The sequence below is a fragment of the Danio rerio genome, chromosome 5, assembly GCF_052040795.2.
Source record: "Danio rerio strain M-AB ecotype USA chromosome 5, GRCz13ab, whole genome shotgun sequence".
NCBI classification, from domain to species: domain Eukaryota; kingdom Metazoa; phylum Chordata; class Actinopteri; order Cypriniformes; family Danionidae; genus Danio; species Danio rerio.
In genome coordinates this window covers 66,367,289-66,388,559 of record NC_141025.1, presented here as the reverse complement: position 1 = coordinate 66,388,559, position 21,271 = coordinate 66,367,289, and the positions used below count along the sequence as shown (strand labels likewise).

Below are 21,271 nucleotides of genomic sequence, written 5' to 3'. Positions count from 1 at the left end.
TTTTGAACAATTATAATTATAATTATATTATAATTATAATTATATATATATATATATATATATATATATATATATATATATATATATATATATATATATATATATATATATATATATATATATATATATATATATATATATATATATATATATATATATATGCAAAGAAAACAAATCCAATTAGTTTATGTATTACATTATGTGTAATAATATAAAATGACACTGGGAAAAAGCACTGAACACATGAAGAAAGGGAGGTGTAGAAAGGCAGGGAAAGCTCAGACAACTGTTGAAATCTCTCAGTAGTTATTCAGCAACCCTCTGCCCTTCGTCATTGTAAATTAATATTAGCTGCTCCAGTCCAACATCTACATTAGCAGGAGGATGAAGATAAACCAGAGTGGACATTTCAGCAAGACAATGATCAAAAACACAGCCAAGGAAACTCTCAAATGCTTTCAGAGAAAGAAAATCAAGCTGTGGAATGGCCCAGCCAATTTGATAGATTAGACCCACAGAGCTATCAAGATTTTGACATCTGTTGAAGTCTGAGAAAAGAAAAATCACACTTGAGCAATTCATGTGACTTTCTCCATATGAGTCATCTTTAAGCTGACATATACACACATATAGTTTCTACATTTACTAAAAATCTATATATATAATACTTAGAATTTTTTATGTAATAAATAAATAAAAGTAAGTAAACCAGCACTTCTTTTTGATACTGTTGTTCCCATCATGCACCAGGGCATTACACATTTTTTCAGTTATATTTACACTATTTTATCATAGCTTTATTTTATCTAGATTTATTATTAAAGTTCAGAGATAGAATTTATTTACCTCAGGAGTTTCTCTTAATGAAACGGTGAACGTAAACATCACCATGAACATCTTAATAGAGGAATAAATATAAATATATAATAAAATTGAGGGGTGTTTGTTTGCTGAAATTCGTATTAAAATCGGTTTTATTTATATTGTGCAGAGTATATTTATATATTTTTATGCATATTATATATTTTGAAAAGGGGAAAAACAATAAATCGTATGAATGCTGTACTGTTTAAATAATTTACCATTTAAAACGCGTGAAGGTCATGTGACCATCAGAAAGAACGCAGTGTCTCATTTCTCAAAGGACCCGTTCTCTGCCCTCGCGGTCTCCTGAGTTCGTTCTTTCTTTGGAGACACCTGGCAAAACCGGTCTCCACAAATGTGATCCTATTTAATTTTTAAATTTTGAATTTTTAAATGTGATCCTATTTAAATTCATACTGTTACTGTAGCTTATTTAAAACACATTTAGAGACCCCAAATAAGGGCTCATTCACTGATGACTTATCCACCACAAAAGTCATACAGATATGAAACAACACAAGGTGCAAATGATGTGCATTTCACACTTCTCTCTGTTCAAACCACAGAACTGATGTATGATGTATGCTTCTGCACTGCTAAGATGCAGTAATAAAGTGTCACTTCTGATGTAGAGTTAGAGGGAAAAGCACACCAGCGCCCTTCTCAAGAATGCACAGGCGGAGCGCTTTTGTTCATGTTTTCCTCAGGTCACGACAGACAATGCGAGGACGTAACACAAACCCAAACACAGGGACGCAGGTGCCTGAGGAGAACTTTCAGATTAATTAAAAGGCCTGACGTTTAAGTCAACACGTGCATTCTTTAAATAAATGGCAACATGTTTAATTCAACGTTCACACCTCTCTTAAAATTAAATTAGATTCATAAATAAAAAATAAATAAAATCTAAGTATGAGAAAAGTTGGGAATAACAAAAAAAGTTACGTTTGCACAAGCGGTGCAATTTGGAGGTCACATCAAGCTTACTTTTCATAGCACTTTAGTACATTGTAAAGCACAGAAGATTGCTATAAAAACCATAGACTGTGAAAAATATGGAGGTAGTATCCGTGACATCACCCTTAGTTTTCAGAAGAGCGTAAATGACGCTACAGGTGGGCATGGCCAACAGTCAGCATTGTTTGCATGTCATTGCGGCAACCGCGAATAACCAAAAATGGGCAAAGATGCGGGGAGTGAGCGGAGCTACAGACGCCTGCAAGCATTTTGCCTCAATGAGTTTTTCTTTTGGAGAAACACCTAATACTTCATTACCTTTGATTCGCTTGTGTTCTGACCACATGTGCTTGGTAGCATACCATATCAATAAAGTGTTTAGTCTATTAAAAACACAGTTGTAATACATTGATCCGCTAAGCATTGCTCTTATACAGGAGGAAAATGCTGATTACTTCCAAATACTTCAGATTTCAAGAATAAGAATTTCACTCATTGAGAAATGGAGGCCACATGAATGGTTTGTGAGCACAATTAAGTACACAGCATGTCATATTAATTGTAAGAAATAATCCCAAAAGGCAATCGACTGTGTTAAACCCAAGCGGTAACCTCCTGCTCTCCCTTGGGAAGCCAATATGTAAGTAACTAAAACTGCAATTAATCAACTCGCCTTGGGGGGCTGGCTTCGGGAAGTCCAGGGACATCATGTATCAATGCTGCGTACGCACAAAAACTTTGTGTACGCCAGGTTTCACGCTCACGTTTGGATTTACTAACAATGAAATGAACGTAGGAATGTGCGCTGGTCCACGCCAACTACATGTCTGGCGTACGTGCATTTCTTGTGTGTGTTTGTTTTATTTTCATTAACGACTGTTGGATGTTGGACTGTTGGACTGTAGAATGTTGTGTTAAATTCCACACTACAAATTGTCTTTGAGCCCTGCAATGGCAGCTGTATGGGACGGAATCATCTGCATGTCTAGCAGGTATAAAAGGTTTCCATACCATGCAGCTGACCAGCCAAACATTAAAGCGCAACTTGCAGCGGTCGCCGGTTTTCCCAATGTAATCGAAGCGATCTAATTTGCATACGTGAATCAAAAATATTTCCATTCAATAAATGTGCAAATAAAATATGATGCACACACTTATTAATGATTTCTACTTGTCTTCTTTGTGATGATGAGTAGGCAAAATCTGATATGTAGCGGGGAAAAAAGAAGAATGAGTTCATCAGACGCTGGATTCGAACCGAGTTCATGCTCGAAAGTGTCAAAACATGTTGCCATGTGCTTTACGAGCTACGCCACTCACGCTGTTAAAGATATTACAAAATTTTACACCTATACATCTCACTATTTCTTTTTTAATCCACTCAGTGCAATGTTCAGACCCAACTGTATTAACTGCGTCAGCTAAACTCTCCCACTCTATTTTTTTCTTTTTTTATTAATTTCAGAGGACAAACTAGTCCACTAATAACACAGTTTTTCTCTGGTCTACCTCTGAAAGCAGCACCTGCAAATCACATTCTGTTCAAAGATTCTCTTTTTGCTTGCTTTTGCCATTGCTTTTTCTTTGGGGTTGGCCAAAGTAGAGTCATAAGCATATTCATCAAGGGGAGGAGGCAGGAAGGGCGCTCAGTTTCACGGTAATTCGGATGTATAAAAAGAATATGCGTGGGATTCTGCGTACGCAGTGTTTCATACATTTCATACAATTTTTTACTGCATACGCACATTTACAGCTTTGTGCGTACGCAATGTTTTAGTACGATTATAACGCAACTGAACGCAATGGGAAATTGGCCATTTTTACAGCTGATGAAAACGAGTTTACAGCCTGGAACAAAAGATGGCTTTGGTGCATATACTGTAGCTATGATTACACTTTATGACAACTGTGAGGGGGGTGAATTTTTTTTATAACTCATCCGTGTCCTGTATATTAGGTTATATTAAGTTTGCATAATTAAGGGCGTGACCACTTAAGTGACAGCTAGGTCTCGCTGCTCGCTAATTAAGGCTAATTAGCCGATGAGCTCGACATATTCATCGTATTTTTGTTTTGGTTAATGTTTCTTTACACAGTCAATTGCCTTTTGGGATTATTTTCTACAATTATCAGATGATGTGACATGCTGTGTGCACTTAATTGTACTCACAAACGATTCAAATTGCCTTTATTTCCCAGGTGAGTGAAGTTATATATTTATAGACCATCTCTATAAATGTATTTGTTTTATTTATTTTATCATTTATATTTTTCTTTAGACCTGTAATGCACTCCAGAATCTGACAGATTGATTAGCTTTAGGCTCTAGAACCGTCTGAAAAATTGTCCTACAGTGAGGCCTGGATTTCATCAGTAGCCCTGCATTTACTAACACAGACTATATTTGGAGCGTTGTAGTGTTGGAGTTGAATGTATTTTGCGTTTTCCTCCTGTTGAAAAACATCATAAAAAATAAGTACTAAATAAGTACTGTTTTTATACATCTAAACACTTTATTGATATAGTACACACAGCCAAGCACATGTTGTCAGAACACAAACAAGTTGCAGGTAATGAAGTATTAAGCGTTCTCCCAAAGTCAAGCCTGTCTAAGCCAGGTCCAAGCAAAATGTCTGTAGCTCCGCTCACTCTCCAAACAAAGTGTTGTGCATGAAAATAAATGTTTACTGAGTCAGTATAGCTACTCTGGCCTTTATAATGTTGAATTTAATGCAAGAGGGAAGATCAAAAAAGTCTAATAATGTTGTCAATGACAAATGACAATCATAAACATAATAATTCAACATCAGAATTGTGAATAGTTGTATCCTGATGCATCAAATTTACATTGAATTAATAACCAGGACCTATTTAAGGCTCTATTTTGACGGTCCATGCGCAGAGCGCAAAACGCAGGGCGCAAACGCTTTCAGGGCGTGTCAGAACGCATTTTTGCTAATTTAAGGACGGGAAAATCTGCTTTGCGCCATAGCGCATGGTCTAAAAGGGTTGAGTTTATTTTCTTAATGAGTTATAAGTGTGTTTTGAGAATAAACCAATCAGAGTCTCATCTCCCATTCCCTTTAAGAGCCAGCTGCGTCACGCCAAGAGCGCATTCGCTATTTACAGGACGCAAAGTAAGTCAAAGTGGAAAAAATGAGCATTTCACAAGCAAACAGTTAACAGTTTTTTTTAACAGAAAACTGTTAAACAGAGCAACTACTGCGTGAGAATGAGAGATGATCGATCTACTTTCACATTCACTCTTGGATAGGGAAACCTTTACACACAGCATCAATTAGTCTATAAATAATTAATTCCGTTTGTTAAGCGCAAATATTCGTTTCAAAACTATTTCTAAATTCAGTTCTAATTTCCAGCAAACGAATAAATGAACAATAATAACAAAGTGTGGTTATAGCCTAAAAACACATGCTGTGCCCCACATGGTCTAAAACTTGACAGGTGGGCAAATCTAAGCTTGTTTTTAATAAAACAAATATAAATATGGATATAATAAATAATACTGCTAATAATAATAACATTATACAAAAGCTAATTGTTATGAATGAACTGAAAAAGCCTCCCGAGATGAAGAAGACATAAAAGCAGTGATTTTTCATATTTATGTAGGCTAGAAAATAATATGTTTTGTAATATTTTAATCATTTATATTTATATCCTATATCTATTCTTATTATATTCTATATATATCCTTAATATTTAAAAATTTTCATATGTTAAGATATTTGCCTATTGCTCTCTTGTGCGTATTAAGTAGTGTGTAAGCGAGGCGCAACTCTGCGTTGGAGTTTAAACCAGGTTTGTTTTGGTCTAATGAAAAATCTATTATAGTTTCTCAAAATAGCAACACGCCAGCAGTGCGCCTCAGAACGCCTTCCTTTTTAGACCAGAACGCCTATGGGCGCACATATGAGCGCTAATGCATTTGCTATTTAAACAGCGTAGCGCAACGCCTCAAAACGACTCTTGCGCCAAGAACAAACTAGCAAAAGAGTATTGCGCCGCGCATTGCGCCACATTGCGCCGGGTGTATGATAGGGCCCTTAAAGTCTGTTCAAGTCCACCATTTAAATCTATAAAAATGTTGCATTTTAACCAACAGTAGACCAACACATAGACCTAATATTGTTGTTTTACAATATATCTGAGAATCAACAATAATAATAGCCTACTCACATTAACCTTTATTTTAAATCGACAGAATCGTGAGAAAACCTTGATTTTGATCTAAAAAATTGCGATTCTTGTTTTAGCCAGAATCGCCCAGCCGTACATCACACTAGATTTGTTATAAAAATATTAATATTCAGAAGCATGTTTAATTGTACTCCTATTTAACTACCACCAAGCTTAAGCCAATGTGAAATATTCAAAGACGGAAATGTCAACATAATGTATCAAGTGTGTTTTTTTCTATGGGCTTTTGGCGTGGACTTCCCGGTTTGAGTTGGATTCTCAGGGGATTGATTTCAAAAGCCCCTTTCTCCCACTGAGTGATTAAGGCCTCATGAGTGTGCTAGCTCAATGGCCCTAATCCAGCTTTGATAGCTGCCCCCTGCATTCAGACACTGAGAGAGGGCCACAGCGACTTCACATCCTGTTAATTACCGACTACTCCATCAGTACGAACTATAGGCTCTCACAAAGTTCTCCGGCCTCTTCGGCTTCCCCCAGCACGCCGTGTGATTTACAGGCACTTTGAGACAAAGATGCCCTTTTCATGCTCGCAGTGACAGCTGACCCCCTCCAGAGGGGTTTATTTTGTAAAGGGCGGAGCGTTTGACAACCAGTTTGGTGAGAGTTCTGTGGGTAACGTGTTGAGAGGTTAGTGATGGGTTGTTGTGTGTGTGAAAGGTCAGCAGGTCGGGCCTTGGGTAAACGGTGTTGTTACGCCAAGTTAACAATAAAAGGGCACTTGTGGTGCTTTCGCTTTTGAAGCAGGATGTGTAGTCTACCGCATACCAGCACCGTGTCACTCTCCAGGTCAAGAATGTGCCATTGGACACTTGTAAAAAAGTTCAGTTAATCCTGTACACGTTTGGCCAAGACATTAGAAGGAAATGGGAAATCTTGTAAGCATGTTTGGGACCTTTTTTTTGTGAACTATCCTTTTAAAAACAACAAAGAAATTTTACTCGCTATTTACTCACCCTCAAGTGGATTGAAACCTTTACGAGTTTCTTTATTCTAACACAATAGAAGATATTTTGAAGAAAGCTGAACAGGGTTCATCCACATTTTTACTACAACAATTCCAGGACTTTACAGAACTTTCAAGTAAATTTTCATGGCTTAATGTTTCATGTAATGTCTACATATACAGGGTAGATAATAAGAAATGTTTACATTTATTATCTATGTAAAAATACATTATCTATGAGAGCACTTTTTCGGCCAAGAAAAGAAAGTAAAAACAACTAACCTCCATTCCAATATAAAGATATTTGTTAAACTAATTTTAGATTTAAGGCCTTTTGAAATATGAGGAGTGGACACAAGGCATGTCCTCATTAACCACCTCAACACTATAATACTAGCTCATAGCCATGTTATTAAACAAATTTGTGTCCTTGTGATGCCTCATTCACACTAGCAGTGACTTTGTAGCTGCCTGTTGCTCTGGGTGGCGATCTACTGCAAACACAGGTCTGTGTAGGTCTACTGCATGGAGAATACAACCGGACTCTTTAAGCGAGCTGAGAGAGGATCACGTGAGCTCGAATGGTACTCCTATTGGCTGTCGCTCAAGAAAGTCGCTCTTCATTTGCATAAAGTTAAAGCATTGTCAACTTTGTCGCATCGCACAACGTGCCCAACTAATTTCCAATGGTTGCTCGCATAAACAGTGGTCGCTCACACTCCATTGAAATGAACGGTCTCTTGGTGCTTTTCTGCTGCAAGTCGCTCGTAGAGTGACTGAGGCTTAAACCACCAAAACCAGCACACACACTTTCACACAAAGCCACCTAGAAAAAAAAAAGTTTTCAAACTTCAAAGACTGCTTCAGAAATTTGAACAAGACGCTGAATCCGCAGTATAAATGCTCCATCATCCATGGAGAAAGTACCTATGTACAAAGGCCAATCCACAGGCCGCGCTGAAAAGAGCAAAGATTACGATTAAGGGTGTTAAAAGCTGAAATAAATGCTCTAAAGCCCAAACTGTGAAGTGCTTTGTATTAATAAACCTTGATGGAAGCGAAACCACCCGCCACGGTGCTGTCGGGACCTGAATGATCAAGCTCATCTGAATTCCCACCCAGAAACTAGTAGTGCACCTTCCAGAGCCAAAGAATTCTTCCCTCCTCTGTCACTGCCACATTGTATTATGCAACAACTCGCAAGCCAGAACCTCGGTTGTAGCTGATGGTGCAATCCAAGGGTTTTTCATTCTTTCTTTTCGGCTCTATCGGAATGAGTATCAGATGTTGGGTGTAGGGGGGAACGATCTTTCCCACCCATCCGGCTGCAGCTGGAGGCATTGGTACATGTGCACTAAATGGTGACAGGAAGGTGAACATTCCACCCTCCTTCCGTCACCGGCCAGCAGCTGCAAGAGCAAAGAGAGGGAGAAAAAAAAAAAAGAGTGAAGCAGCGTTTCTCAAGCAGACCGTTGCCCGTGTGGCCATGGAGATGAGAACTTCCTGAACAAGCTCTGTCAGAGCGTGTAAGCGGACTAGCAGATATCTCCGCTGATCTTTTGTTCCTCTGTCGGACACTGAAGGAACCCTGCCGTCTCCTCCTCCTCTCTGCCCGCTCACGACAGTTCAATTTCCTGCTGGCATTTCACTCCGCCAACTTTTTTCATCTATCAAGCTCAAGACTTCAGTTCCCAAACGCTGTCGAGCTCTCAGGGTGGGTGGGTTGTTTGCTTGAGACTTTCGGACTATCATATGAATCTTTTTTTTTTTCTGAATGCCACTGGAGGTGGGGTCTCAAACAAAGGCCCTTTCAAATGGATCTGCATCACTAGTTAGGCTGCACAATGGTTAGGAGGAGCTAAAAAGGTCAACAAATAATTCATATCGGCCTCTTTGGTCTAAGATCAGGGATGCAGGCCTGAACATTCAGTGGGTGGGTCAGTGTTGTTGGCTACAGCGGAAATGCGCAGACTAACTGTACACAAATTAATGCAAGGAAGAAACTGCCGACTCTTGTATTAGGGTGGGGAGATATGACAAATATGAATTATGATATTATTCATCTAATATCAATATATAATCACAATATAAGTACCATTTCTGTCAATTCCATCAAGCAATTAATAGTTTATATTTATTGCCCACATGTGCGCTTTAAAAAGATGATTAGTTACTTTACTTTAAAGAAAGTGAGTAAACCTATTGCTCAGTGTGCAAATTACAGTGGAGTTAACGCTTGATCCCCTCGCCCGAAGGACAACAAAACAAGATGCATGTTGGGTCTGCACTTTAATAATTAAGAAATAAATAATATTAATAATTGAAATAATAGACAACTTAAATATACCACGCTTGTAATGCGTGAATGCCATTGTGAATGCATGTGTTTGCCAAAAAAATCCATTCAGCAGTTTGAAACCGGCAAATCTAGAGCACCAACAAACAGCACAAGTGTTCACAAGACACGTTTTGGTCACACTTTATTTTGATGGTCTGTTTGATGAATTTAAGTTACATTGTATCTACATGCCAGCTAATTCTCAATAGATTATATGAAGACTGTTAGTGTAAGTTGACATGTACTTGCAAAGTTTCTTATAGTCAGTTAAATGTCTGTTGAAGGAGCAGTATCACCAGATATTAAGCAGATAGTCTACCACTACTCAAATGGACCATCAAAATAAAGTGTTACCCATGTTTTTTTTTTTTTTTTGCTTTGTAAAATAGGCATCAGTTGGTGTCTGTGAAATTAGATGCATAGTTTGTATTTTATTAAACATTTGATCGCACATGAAAGTTAAATAGTAAAATAAAAAAATATGTGCAGTCTTTCATGGTCATCCTTTAATAGGTCAAAGCGAACAAAGCGAACAAAATCATCACTTCCTGATTAACTGGCGCCAAATATCAAAAGTAAAAACAGAATTTGCTGCAGTAACAAAAGCTTTGCAAATCTTTTCTTCATTTAATAAAAGACTTGCGCCTTAGACGACAATGCCGACATGCAGTGAACGTGTAGTGTCATTTAAAGGAGTGATACGCCAAGCACAGATGCTCTTGATTTTGGAGGTAATTAATAATAAAATAACACCAATACTGAGATGGTTAAGGCATTTTAGAATGACCAAAACTACATGTCAGATGTCTTACAGTGTGCTCAGCCTGCTGGTTTGTCCATTCACACACATTTTTATCATCACATGATCTCTTTAAATTACATGACCTTTTTTTAATGTGCATACTGAAATTTGTTTGGTAAAAGTGTTTCCAATGTAGTTTATGCGCATCTTTTCTTATTGAATAAAATTTTTATCCTACTCAGTTATGCGCCTGTTTATTATGCGCATTTTCAAAATTTCTGTGCATCTTGTCATTTCCATCAACTGTTTAAGCGCATATCCAAAAGGCACTTAAAAATAGGTGGATGGAAATGTAGCTACTGAGAACCACTCAATATTACTCAAAACACTGAAAACAGAATAACAAGTTTGATTGAAAAATTTAATGTAACAGAATTGAATCTATACATTTGGTTCACTGAGGCATACTGAACATAATCAAAAAACTTGACCCCCCAATCTACCCCCCCAAAATCGTCAATGTATAATTTGCACCCTGCTGTTGCCCTAAAAGCAACAAGTGTACTTTACTTTAAAAAAAAGTCAGTAAACCCATTGACTGAACTTTTATATTTATGCACATGGTTTGTTTACATAATAATTAAGGCAATGATTTTACTCTCTTTATTAAGTCAACTAATCGCTTTTTAAAGTGGAGAGGGCTGTTTCTTTTTTTACATTATATACTAAGAAAAGTACTCACTGATCCGTGACCATATTTCTTCCTTTTATTTATAACCTAATAAAGAATGTTAAAATGCAAACATTGCGATTTTCTGGTGATGCTGCTATTCAACCTTCTGTCTGCATCTCCATAATGACATGCAACACTGCACTCATCTAAATAAGGAAAATGTATTGCTATAAACCATGTTTTTGAGGCGTCACAGAATAAACTGTAAGGCATAATTTTAGGGCTGCACCACACATCGGAACATGAACATTATCGCAATAATACAATATGCAATTTCCATGACTCAGAGAAGTGCAATAAATTAAATTAATTTTATGTGTCCAGCATGTGTGTGTTGCAGACAAATCTGACCGATCAGATGAGGCCTTACTATCTTTATCCCCACTTCTCCAGGAGGTGCTTTTAGGTGGTTCTAGAACTGAAAATAAACACTAATGCTGGAAGACAAGAGAGGAAAAAGACAACAATCAATAAGAATCAGAATAAGGTTTTCAGTTATTCGTCTAAATGTTTAGACCTAGACATAGTTTTAGTTGGTTTTAATTAGCAAAGAAACATATTTATTTCCCGCTTATTTTAATATGATCATTACAGAAATAAAGTATTTCAAAAAAAAAAAAAAAAGCTGATATAATATAGCATTTTGCAAGTTATGCCATATATATATTGCCATTCATTATTGCACATCACATATTTTCCCAGTATTGTGCAGCTCTACATAATATGAAACCACTTTTTATTTTTGCTTATGCATCATCATATTGCTCATGCATATCTTGTAGTCTATACAGTCTTTGCATGCCTAAATCATTTTTTTCACACAGCAGGTTGTTCACTAAAGAGTTCAAGACAGAGAGAAGAGCAACAATTCTGAAGAAAGGCTTCCAGAATTCCATCGTCTTCCTCTGAGGTCCCAGCTGGGCCACTTCATTTAAAAAGCTTCCCTTGAAAACATCAGTGTATTTACTAAGTACATTTACTAAACGAGCGAATTAACTAAACAGTTGCACCACTGTGGTATTTCACCACCAACATTCCAAGACACTAAGTACACTTAAACTGCAGCTGCAACAAGTATTTAACTTATTCAGGTTAATTCATTAAAGTTATTGGCGTTAATTTTAAAGACTTTATAATAGGCTCACTCTAAATCTTATTAACAAATTAACTTGCCACACTTAACTTAACGCCTATGTTAAATGATAGGGGTTTAACGATACACTCAGCTCACGATACGATGTGTATCACGATATAATGTTCACGATTCGATATGTATCACGATATTTAGAATAAAAATTGAAAATTAAACTGAAATGCAAATTTTACCAAGTAAACTATTTTTTATGTATTTCTTTTGTTTCAACTTGTTAAACTGAACCATCTTTAAGAAAATAAATTAAACAGGCCTGTCTCTGGAAAATAAAACGATTTAAAAACTTCTTAAAAAATATTATTGAAATGACAGAGACAAAATTAAGGAACAATTTAAGTAAAGGTGCAAAAAAATAAGCTTTATATTCAATTGAGCTTGAAGGCTTGAAGAGCTTAAGGCTTTGCTTGGTCACTTGCGTTTATTGTGTGTGCAAAAAAAAATCCACATTTCCAGGTATTTAATTCATATTTAATTAAATTCATTTAGAGATATCGCTAATTACAATTGTGACTAGTCAAAACTCATTTAGAGATATCTGCAAATATTTTTCAATGGAAGTCAATGGAGGAATATGACTAGTCATAATATATTTGCAGATATCTCCAATCTGATTTCGTACTAGTACAATTGTATTTGCAGATATCTCTAATTGTCATTCTGACTCGTCAAATTATAATTATGACTAGTCAAAATATAATTAGAGATATCTTTTATTATATTTATGGAGTCAGAACAAAGATTTATATGGTCAAACGGCTTGCCATACGCGCGTGTCTATCATAGTCAGCCCTCTGTAGTAACAGCTCACGGTCAGCTCACGTCATGTGTGATTTTGCGGCCGCCAATACATCATTATATGAAGACAGAATGATATTTTAGGGTGAATTGTACCTTATAAATACAGTATGTGACTCTTTCAACAACATTAGGAGGTAGCAAAGTATGTAAATCTCTGTGAAGACTTTCAAACTTAGGATGTTTGACCCAGTATGCGTGTCAAAAAGCGGACAAGTCTAAAGCAATGACTGTACAACCGAAATGTTGCCAGACGTCTGATTTTGAGAGGATGGGCCATCCTCTATTTCAACTCCACTCATATTGGTCTGCTAACATTACTGCTGCTGCAATCTGAACTCACGTGCGACAGCAGGTGGAACGTAGCTCACGTGCAGACAGCTCAACTAATAAGAGAAAACGGACGTCATATCGTAATCAAATCGTCATAACGCCACGATGCACATTGTGACATTTTTGCATCGCAATAAATCGTTACACCCCTATTAAATGATAAGTCAGAATTTCAATTAAACAAAATGTTTGGGCGCATTTTCTCTTGATCATAACATAACAAACTACCTACAGTTTGGTATGCATCGCGGTTTTAGCATCACTGTTTCGCTGCGCCATGTGTTATGTTTAGATAAAAAGATGGCTACACATAAAAATTCTAAGAAAAACATCATACATATTTATTGGATAACAAACAACTGACAATGCAACAGGCTTTACACATGACTGTAGATATTCATGTTCTCTCAGTAAGTCAACACATGCCAATAATTGAGTACTTTTACAGTATTGATTTCTTGTTAACATCATGCCTGCATTACCAAGGCAACAATGCAATTTTTATTAACATTCATTCCAGAGAGCTCCGTTATCAGCAGGATCATGGTGAATGAAACTCTGCAGACACTGTTTAGCAAAAAGAAAGCGTTCAGCTCATGTCTCTCATCTTAATTAAGTGGAAAAGGTTAGTCGGGAAGAAAACTTTCCTAAGAAGACAGCAGGTAAAAAGAGAGAATAAATAGCAGGAGCAATTGGGTGCGGAATAATACCCAGCTGGAGCGTGACTGAAGTAACAGACCTGCGCAGACCACTAAAGGCTGTAGATCCAGGTCAATAATGGACGCTTTTGGGTCCAGACTGTAGACCACCTGTTTAGTGACCACTGATCTAAGCTATCTGAGCTTTTTGCAAGACAATTGGCATTCATTATTATTTTAATGTCCCGACATGTGAGAAAACATGATATCAACAACAGATTAACATCACCAAACCAATATTAATAATGCATATTCTGAACCCTGGGAGGACAACGGGTTGATTTGATTTTTTACAGAGAACTGCTGCACCACTAATTTACATATAAATAAAATAAATAAATAAAATTATGTCTTTTGTCAAATTATCAGACAAACTTTAACTGAACATCAAATAGCTTTTACTAAATGACAAAGACTATAAACAGTACAGTACAGGTCATACCTGCGATTTACACAGGTGTTTACATTAGCTAGCATTTTCTTAAAATGATTCATTACATCAAAGAATTATAAAAAATCTAATTACATTATTCAATTATTTAAATAATTACATTATCTAAATAATCAATTTCGATGCATAGTGTAGGAATTTTTGAGGGAAAATGTGTGCATTATATTGATTTGTGTGTTAACATAAAGACGAGAACTTTCAATTCAAGTTATCTGTAAACCCAATAAACACATTCACCAAAGGCAAAATGAAAAAAAAAAAGATGTGACATAACCATCAATAAAACACTGTTTACCTGGAACAAACTCAACCCATAGCAACTACAGTAAGGCTTAAAACAGAAATTCAATTCAAGCGATGTTCACAGAACACACATTTTTAGTGATAACTCTTTGTGAGGGTTTGCATAATAATACTGACATTTCTATTTTTTTTAATCCCTTGGTATTTCTTAGTTCCCACTGCCCAACAACAAGTCATCTATTGTAAGCTCCTTCCTATAAACATGTTTTGCTTTGTTTTCACAAACTGAAGAAAGACTGCAGCCAGAATTATCTTCTTCCGATTTATTTGCCTTCGTTAAATAAACATTCAGCACACGGTGACTATTTACACATCGAAAAAAAAAAGAGTCTATGCTGAAATCCTGACCACGTACTGTTATCAACTCTGCAGCCTAAAACAATAAAGAAAACAATAATAAATGACCGATTTCTAACCCACAAGGCTCTCTGCTGTACAAGCTGATAATCGACATGCTAAGTCAGAGCGCCAATAATAAAAAAGATTTGAGGGAGGGGGCGTGAGAAACTATCATGCTGAGCGTTCAGCCAAGAGAGGAAAACCGTAGAAGAACACAATAATATTTCTCTTATTCTGGCCACGCTGAGAGAAAAAAAAGGAAAACAAGACCTAGCTATCCCATGAGGAACTGTTTGGGGAAGGGAAACCTGAGCACAACCTCAAGTACAGTCTGGTCCAGATGAGGGCAGTTATTTCTGGACGGTGTTGAAAAGAGGTGGGGAAGCCAGGTGGGGACCTCTTAGCCTCGAAATCCCAGTTTGGGACCTGACCGGTACACTCCACCCTGATGAGAAGGCAATGGAAGGTAACGTCACCTCCAGTGCTGGAGATACATTGAGGGAAATAAGTGCCGAACATGTCCTGTCATGTTTTTTCCTGAGAATTATATTTCTAAAGGAGCTGTTGACATGGAATTGAACTAGATTTTTGGTAAAAACCCGAACAATACAAAGATAAAAATAAAACTAAACAAACCAAATTCTTAAATAAAAAATAGTCATGTGTAATAACAATAGAATGACACACAAAATATTTGATAAACTACTGAAATGTATCTAATACTTTGTAAAAAATACTTTTTTTGGTGATGTCAGCCTAAAGACGACTTTCAGATGGAGTATGAAGTTACATGCATTGCTCAAGTGTGGTCACAAACTTGATGGTCTTGATGGTTCTGTGGGTCTCTTCAATAAAATCTGATCTATGTATTTTCAATTGGATTCAGTTCAGGTGATTGGCTGGGCCATTCTACAGCTTGATTTTCTTTCTCTGAAAGCATTTGAGAGTTTCCTTGGCTGTGTTTTGGATCATTGTCTTGCTGAAATCTCCACTCTGGTTTCATTTTAATTATCCTGGTATTGTAGATGTTGGACTGAAGCTAATAATAATTTACGATAACAAAAGGCAGAGGGTTGCTGAATAACTACTGAAAGATTTTAGCTGCAGTCTGGGCTTTCCCTGCCTTTCTACAACTTCCTTTCTTCATGTGATCAATACTTCTTCCCTGTGTTATTTCATTTTATTACACTTAATTTATAAACTAATTAGATTTCTTTTCGTTGCATATATGGATACACTGTTAACCCTTACTGTAGATTATGCAGTAAATAACTGTAAAATAGCCAGTGTTTTGCTGTAATAAAAGGAAACAGTATTTTACTGTAAAAGGAGCAGGATTTGTATGAAATTTTGTAGTGCAAAGAATAAATTACAGTAATTTACTTTATGTATCCAATACAGATAGTTACTGTGATAATAAATGGTAAATTACTGCTCAACCATTATTACCCCATGTACTCTGATGCTTTATGTTGCTATATATATATATATATATATATATATATATATATACATACATACACACATACATATATATATATATATATATATATATATATATATATATATATATATATATATATACATACATACATACACACATACATATATATATATATATATATATATATATATATATATATATATATATATATATATATATATATATATATATATATATATATATATATATATATACTTTTCAGTTTTGGTATATGTATGGTCAGTATTGAGGAGAAAGCGAGAATGCATTGATGATAAGCTAAATTTCTCTGCAGACATCTTTGTGTTTTCTTTGGTTCCTTTCATGTTTTTAACATTGAGTATCATGTGTCAATGTCACAGAGCTAATTAAAAGGTAAAGATATCGACGAGATGCATTTAAAGGCAAAAATATTCACACAGAGCAAACAAATTATCACAATCATTTTATAACTTTGTTTACTTTAGTATAATTAATCTAATTTGCCTAGTTTAGCCTATAGTTAAGCTTTTAAATGGCACTTTAAGCTGAATATTAGTATTTTGCTAAATAACTAGTAAAAATGTGTTATTTAAAAAATATCTTAAACAGCACGTACATACATTTTTGCAGAGACTCAATTAATTTGTCTGGAAAACTTCAAATGAAGTAGGTAAAAGTGGCATTAACAGTATAGTATAAAGGCTTTCCTAAATAAATGTATTAATCAGGTTATTTTATTTATTTATTTATTTTTATTACTACAGGTTTGGAACAACATGTGGATCAGATTATTTATTATTATTATTATTATTATTTATTTATTTATTTTTTGCTTTGGATAAAGTTTTTTTTATTTTTATTGTTTTTTTTCAATGATATGTGCATGATTGTGATAAATGTAGGCAGTTCCTTTGAAAATATGCTATGTACCAGGGATGTCAAACTCCTGAAGGGCCGCAGCCCAGCAGAATTTAGTTCCAGCCCTGCTTCAACACACTACATTTAGATTTAGTTTGATCAGGTGTGTTTAATTAGTATAACTGCACTGTTACTCTGTAGATTGTGTAGTAAATAACTGTAAAAAACAATGATTTAGGCATCACCACACACTCCCACAGGCTGTCCGTCTTATTCTAAACACAAAGGTGTTAGAAAGAGTTTTCAGAAAATGCCGGCCCTTTAAGGGAGCCAGGTGTTTGATTTGTTTACTGCTGAGTGTGCTCTATGCTATGTCCATCAATTCAGATGTAGAGTCTGTTATGTTTTAGGTTTTAAATAAGAATCTACAATGAGTAAGTAAAATGTGTTCAAATGTTTTTGAGGGTTTCTAAAATAAGGCTGTGTTTTAAGTTATACTGTTGTTATCTTGAACTGTGTACTTGAAAGCTACATTGTTAGCTAGTTAGCCTCTCCTCATATAACTTCTTACATTACTTTTAAGTACAGTATATGTATTTATTGGATATTGCACACTGCCATAATGTACAGATGCTAACAGTTGTATGTATCTTTCTGGCAACTAAGCCAAAATTAAATTCCATCATCTCAGTAAGGTAACTTGTGCACATCGTCACAGGGAATCACAAAAACATGATACACATAGCCATCCACACACAAAAGCTCCCCTGTCCGGTCCCAGGTTGTGAGTTTGTTGCTAAGTATTTTTCCGAGCTGTGTTTCCATCTAGTTTGTTGTCATGAGATAATTATAATAGTAAAAGATTTTATCCTTTGGTTTTTCAGTGTTGCCAACTTTATTTTTGTTTTCTACAATTATTTTAAACTTTTTATTGAGATTTGACACAGTTTTTAATTATTTAAAAATTTAAAATATTTATTTTGTGTTTTTTGCTGTTCAGTTTTTTTTTTTTTTTTTTTTTTTTTTGCATGGTCAGCATTGAGGAGAGAGTAACACATTTCACTGCAGCACTTTGTGTGTGTGTGTGTTTATTGGATATGTGATTGTGATAAATGTTGGCAGTTGCTTTAAAAGTATTGCTAATACCAGGGGTTCTTAATCCTGTTCCTGGAGATCTACCTTCCTGCAGATTTCAGTTGCTATCCATATCAAACACACCTAAACCAATTAATTAGGAACTGAACACCACGTGATAATTACAGGCAGGTGTGTTTGATATGGGTAGCAACTGAAATCTGCAGGAACGTAGATCTCCAGGAACAGGATTGAGCACCCCTGCTATATACCATGGGGGTCAAACTCCAAGTTCCTGGAGAACTGCAGCGCAGCAGAGTTTAGAATCCACCCTGCTTCAACATTACCTATAGAATTCTAACAAGCCTTAATTAGTTTGATCAGGTGTGTTTAATTAGAGTTACAGCTTAAAGTCCCGGTCACACTGCACTTTTCTCCCTATAGACTTCCATTCATATGCATGTGAGTACTGCAGACCTGGAATTATAGCTCATGAGACAAATTTCACAATTCGCAGCATTGGAAAGTTCAAGCTTGGAGAACGCTGAATGCGAAATCACATCATGTGATTGCTTGAGACCAATCAAAGATCAAAACATGACCTCTCTGGCTTGCTTTTTCAATTTCTAATTATTTTGTTTAATTCCACTACTCGCTTTGTTTAATTCCACTTCGCAGTGCAGAATATTGCATGCTTAAACGTTAGTGTGACCGCAGCCTTACTGTGCAGACCTGTAATATGTAAGACAATATTTATATCTGCTGATTTCTTAATTTTGTTATACATTTTCTGTTATTTATTTGTTTGGTGCCAAAACAATAAAATTAATTTGTCTGAAAAAATGTTATGCCTTCTATTTTTAAATAACAGCTAAGAATACTGATTAATTTTAGTAACACTACAATAACTATATATGACATACTATTAATGTGTATGCAGTATAATGCTGTGATTTGTAACACTACAATACAGTAATTAACTCTACACAGTTTCCAGTTAGTTACCACTGCTGCTCTATTACAGTATTTAACTGGCAACACTGTTGCCAGCTACTCACTGTATTGGTTCAGTTACAGTAAATAACTGGCAACACTGTTGCCAGCCACTCACTGTAATGGTTCAGTTACAGTAGAAAACTGGCAACACTGTTGCCAGCCACTCACTGTAATGGTTCAGTTACAGTAATTAACTGGCAACACTGTTGCCAGTTACTTACTGTAACCGAACTTTTACAGTGAGTAGCTGGCAACAGTGTTGCCAGTATTCTACTGTAAAAAACCCTGGTAAGGTCTAACAGTGTATATTTGGTTGTTAACTACTTCTGTTGAAAATTTCAAGTCAACAGCACCTTTAAAAATGTGTTCTGAAAAAAATGGTGACTTGTTTAATAATTATTTCCCCCACTGCAACACAGATCAACAATCCAAGCACAGGTCAGCACGTCAACCATTCTGTCATTGAATAATTGAGGATCTCCGGATGTCAGGGTGTGTTATTATGGAACAATGTTGCCTGGTGATACTGAAATATTAGCAGCAGAAGCCCACGGCAGCGGTGTTCCAATGCTATTCTTAAACTGCTCAGTCAACAGACGGTGTATCATCAGATATCAGTCATCAGATTAACCACATGCTTAATATAACGTGTTTAACATCACTTTAATCTGAGGAGGAGGACAGAATAGCTCTTCCCTGAAAGATGGTCTGTCCTGACATGTCGATTAAGCTTCATTTAAACACAAGCTACATAAACAGACAGCACAAATATAAGGAATGACTGAAACAGTTCTGTAATCACTTTACTCTTGTTTTTTTTGCATGATTTTTTCTTGATCAGATTAAAGGAAAGGAACTATTATATAATATTGTATAAATATATGGCTAAGAATGCCACAAAAATGCTTTTTTTTCCCCATGTACAGTGCTCAGCATAAATGAGGACACCCCTTTTAACAAATTAATATTTTTATCCATTTCGAAATGAATATAGCCAATATATTTTGGTGAATTTAATCAAAACAGTTTTATTAAACAGTTAGATTTATTAAAAAGAGAGTTTGGTCACCTAACATCTTTAGGAATTGAATGATAATATTTTTAATCTGATATTTGTTATTTTTCTCTTGATTTTTTGTGTTTATTTAAATAGTATTTAATCTTTTTCCCCAACATATTAATTTTGGTGTGCAGAATTTTCAGGCTGTGATCTTAAGTTTTTGTTTTTTGTTAGTTTGTTACAGTTTTGGTTGTGATACTGAATAATCTAACCATCACTAAATCACCAGATTGCTGGAAAACTACACATCTGTCACTGAAAAGGACTACAAGTACCATCACGCATCTCACACACACAGCAGTTCCTGATCCCGCCCGATTACACACACACACACAGCTGGCAACTCATCATGGACTGATTACCTGGACTTTGTATTCACCTCTCTCTCTCACACACACGCACGCACGCACGCACGCACGCACGCACGCACGCACGCAACATCACAAAGCAACATCAAAAAGCATTTCTTGTTTTGTCTTGCAGTGGTTTGACCCCCTTGCCTTGTTTTATTGTTTTTGCCACCTCTCCAGACCCTTTGCCTGCTTTGCTGATTACGCTTCTGGATTACCCCTATGTTACTGTTTGTACCCGTTTGACCGTTGCCTGCTTGATCATTCTCTCTTAAATAAACTGTGTTTGGATCTTCAACTCAATTGCTAGTATCATATGTTGGACTTGTACTGTATGAAGCTTATATAAGATATTTTTAGAGTTTTATTTCTTATCACAATAACCAAAAATAACAATAAGAATACAGCCTAGTCACCAGACATGAACATTTTTGAGCATGTCTGGGGTAAAATTCTGTCTTAATGAAAAAAAAAAAAAAAATCAAGGCATGATCATATTTTATTTTGGTTAAATAAGCGTAATTTAGAAGCCTTTGCCTTTTATATGAGCCACATATGATACCAAATAATCAACTAGAAGTCAAGTTATTACTTGTTG

General features: G+C 35.8%; 2 protein-coding genes and 1 long non-coding RNA gene across 7 annotated transcripts in view; 1 reads left to right on the top strand and 2 right to left on the bottom strand.

Moving 5' to 3' along the window:
• Positions 1-21,271, top strand: part of mcama (melanoma cell adhesion molecule a) — a 638,953-nt gene that overhangs the window by 313,055 nt on the left and 304,627 nt on the right. The gene's annotated exons all lie outside the window — the stretch shown is intronic.
• The window catches only part of vps37d (VPS37D subunit of ESCRT-I), an 81,642-nt gene that overhangs the window by 35,484 nt on the left and 24,887 nt on the right, over positions 1-21,271 (bottom strand). The window lies entirely within an intron of this gene.
• On the bottom strand, positions 1,215-8,809 carry LOC147844443 (uncharacterized). Its single transcript, XR_015492173.1, has 4 exons — positions 8,033-8,809; positions 5,887-7,942; positions 4,211-4,688; positions 1,215-2,798 (listed from the first exon to the last, which is right to left on the bottom strand). It is a non-coding gene; the product is annotated as an uncharacterized LOC147844443 (long non-coding RNA).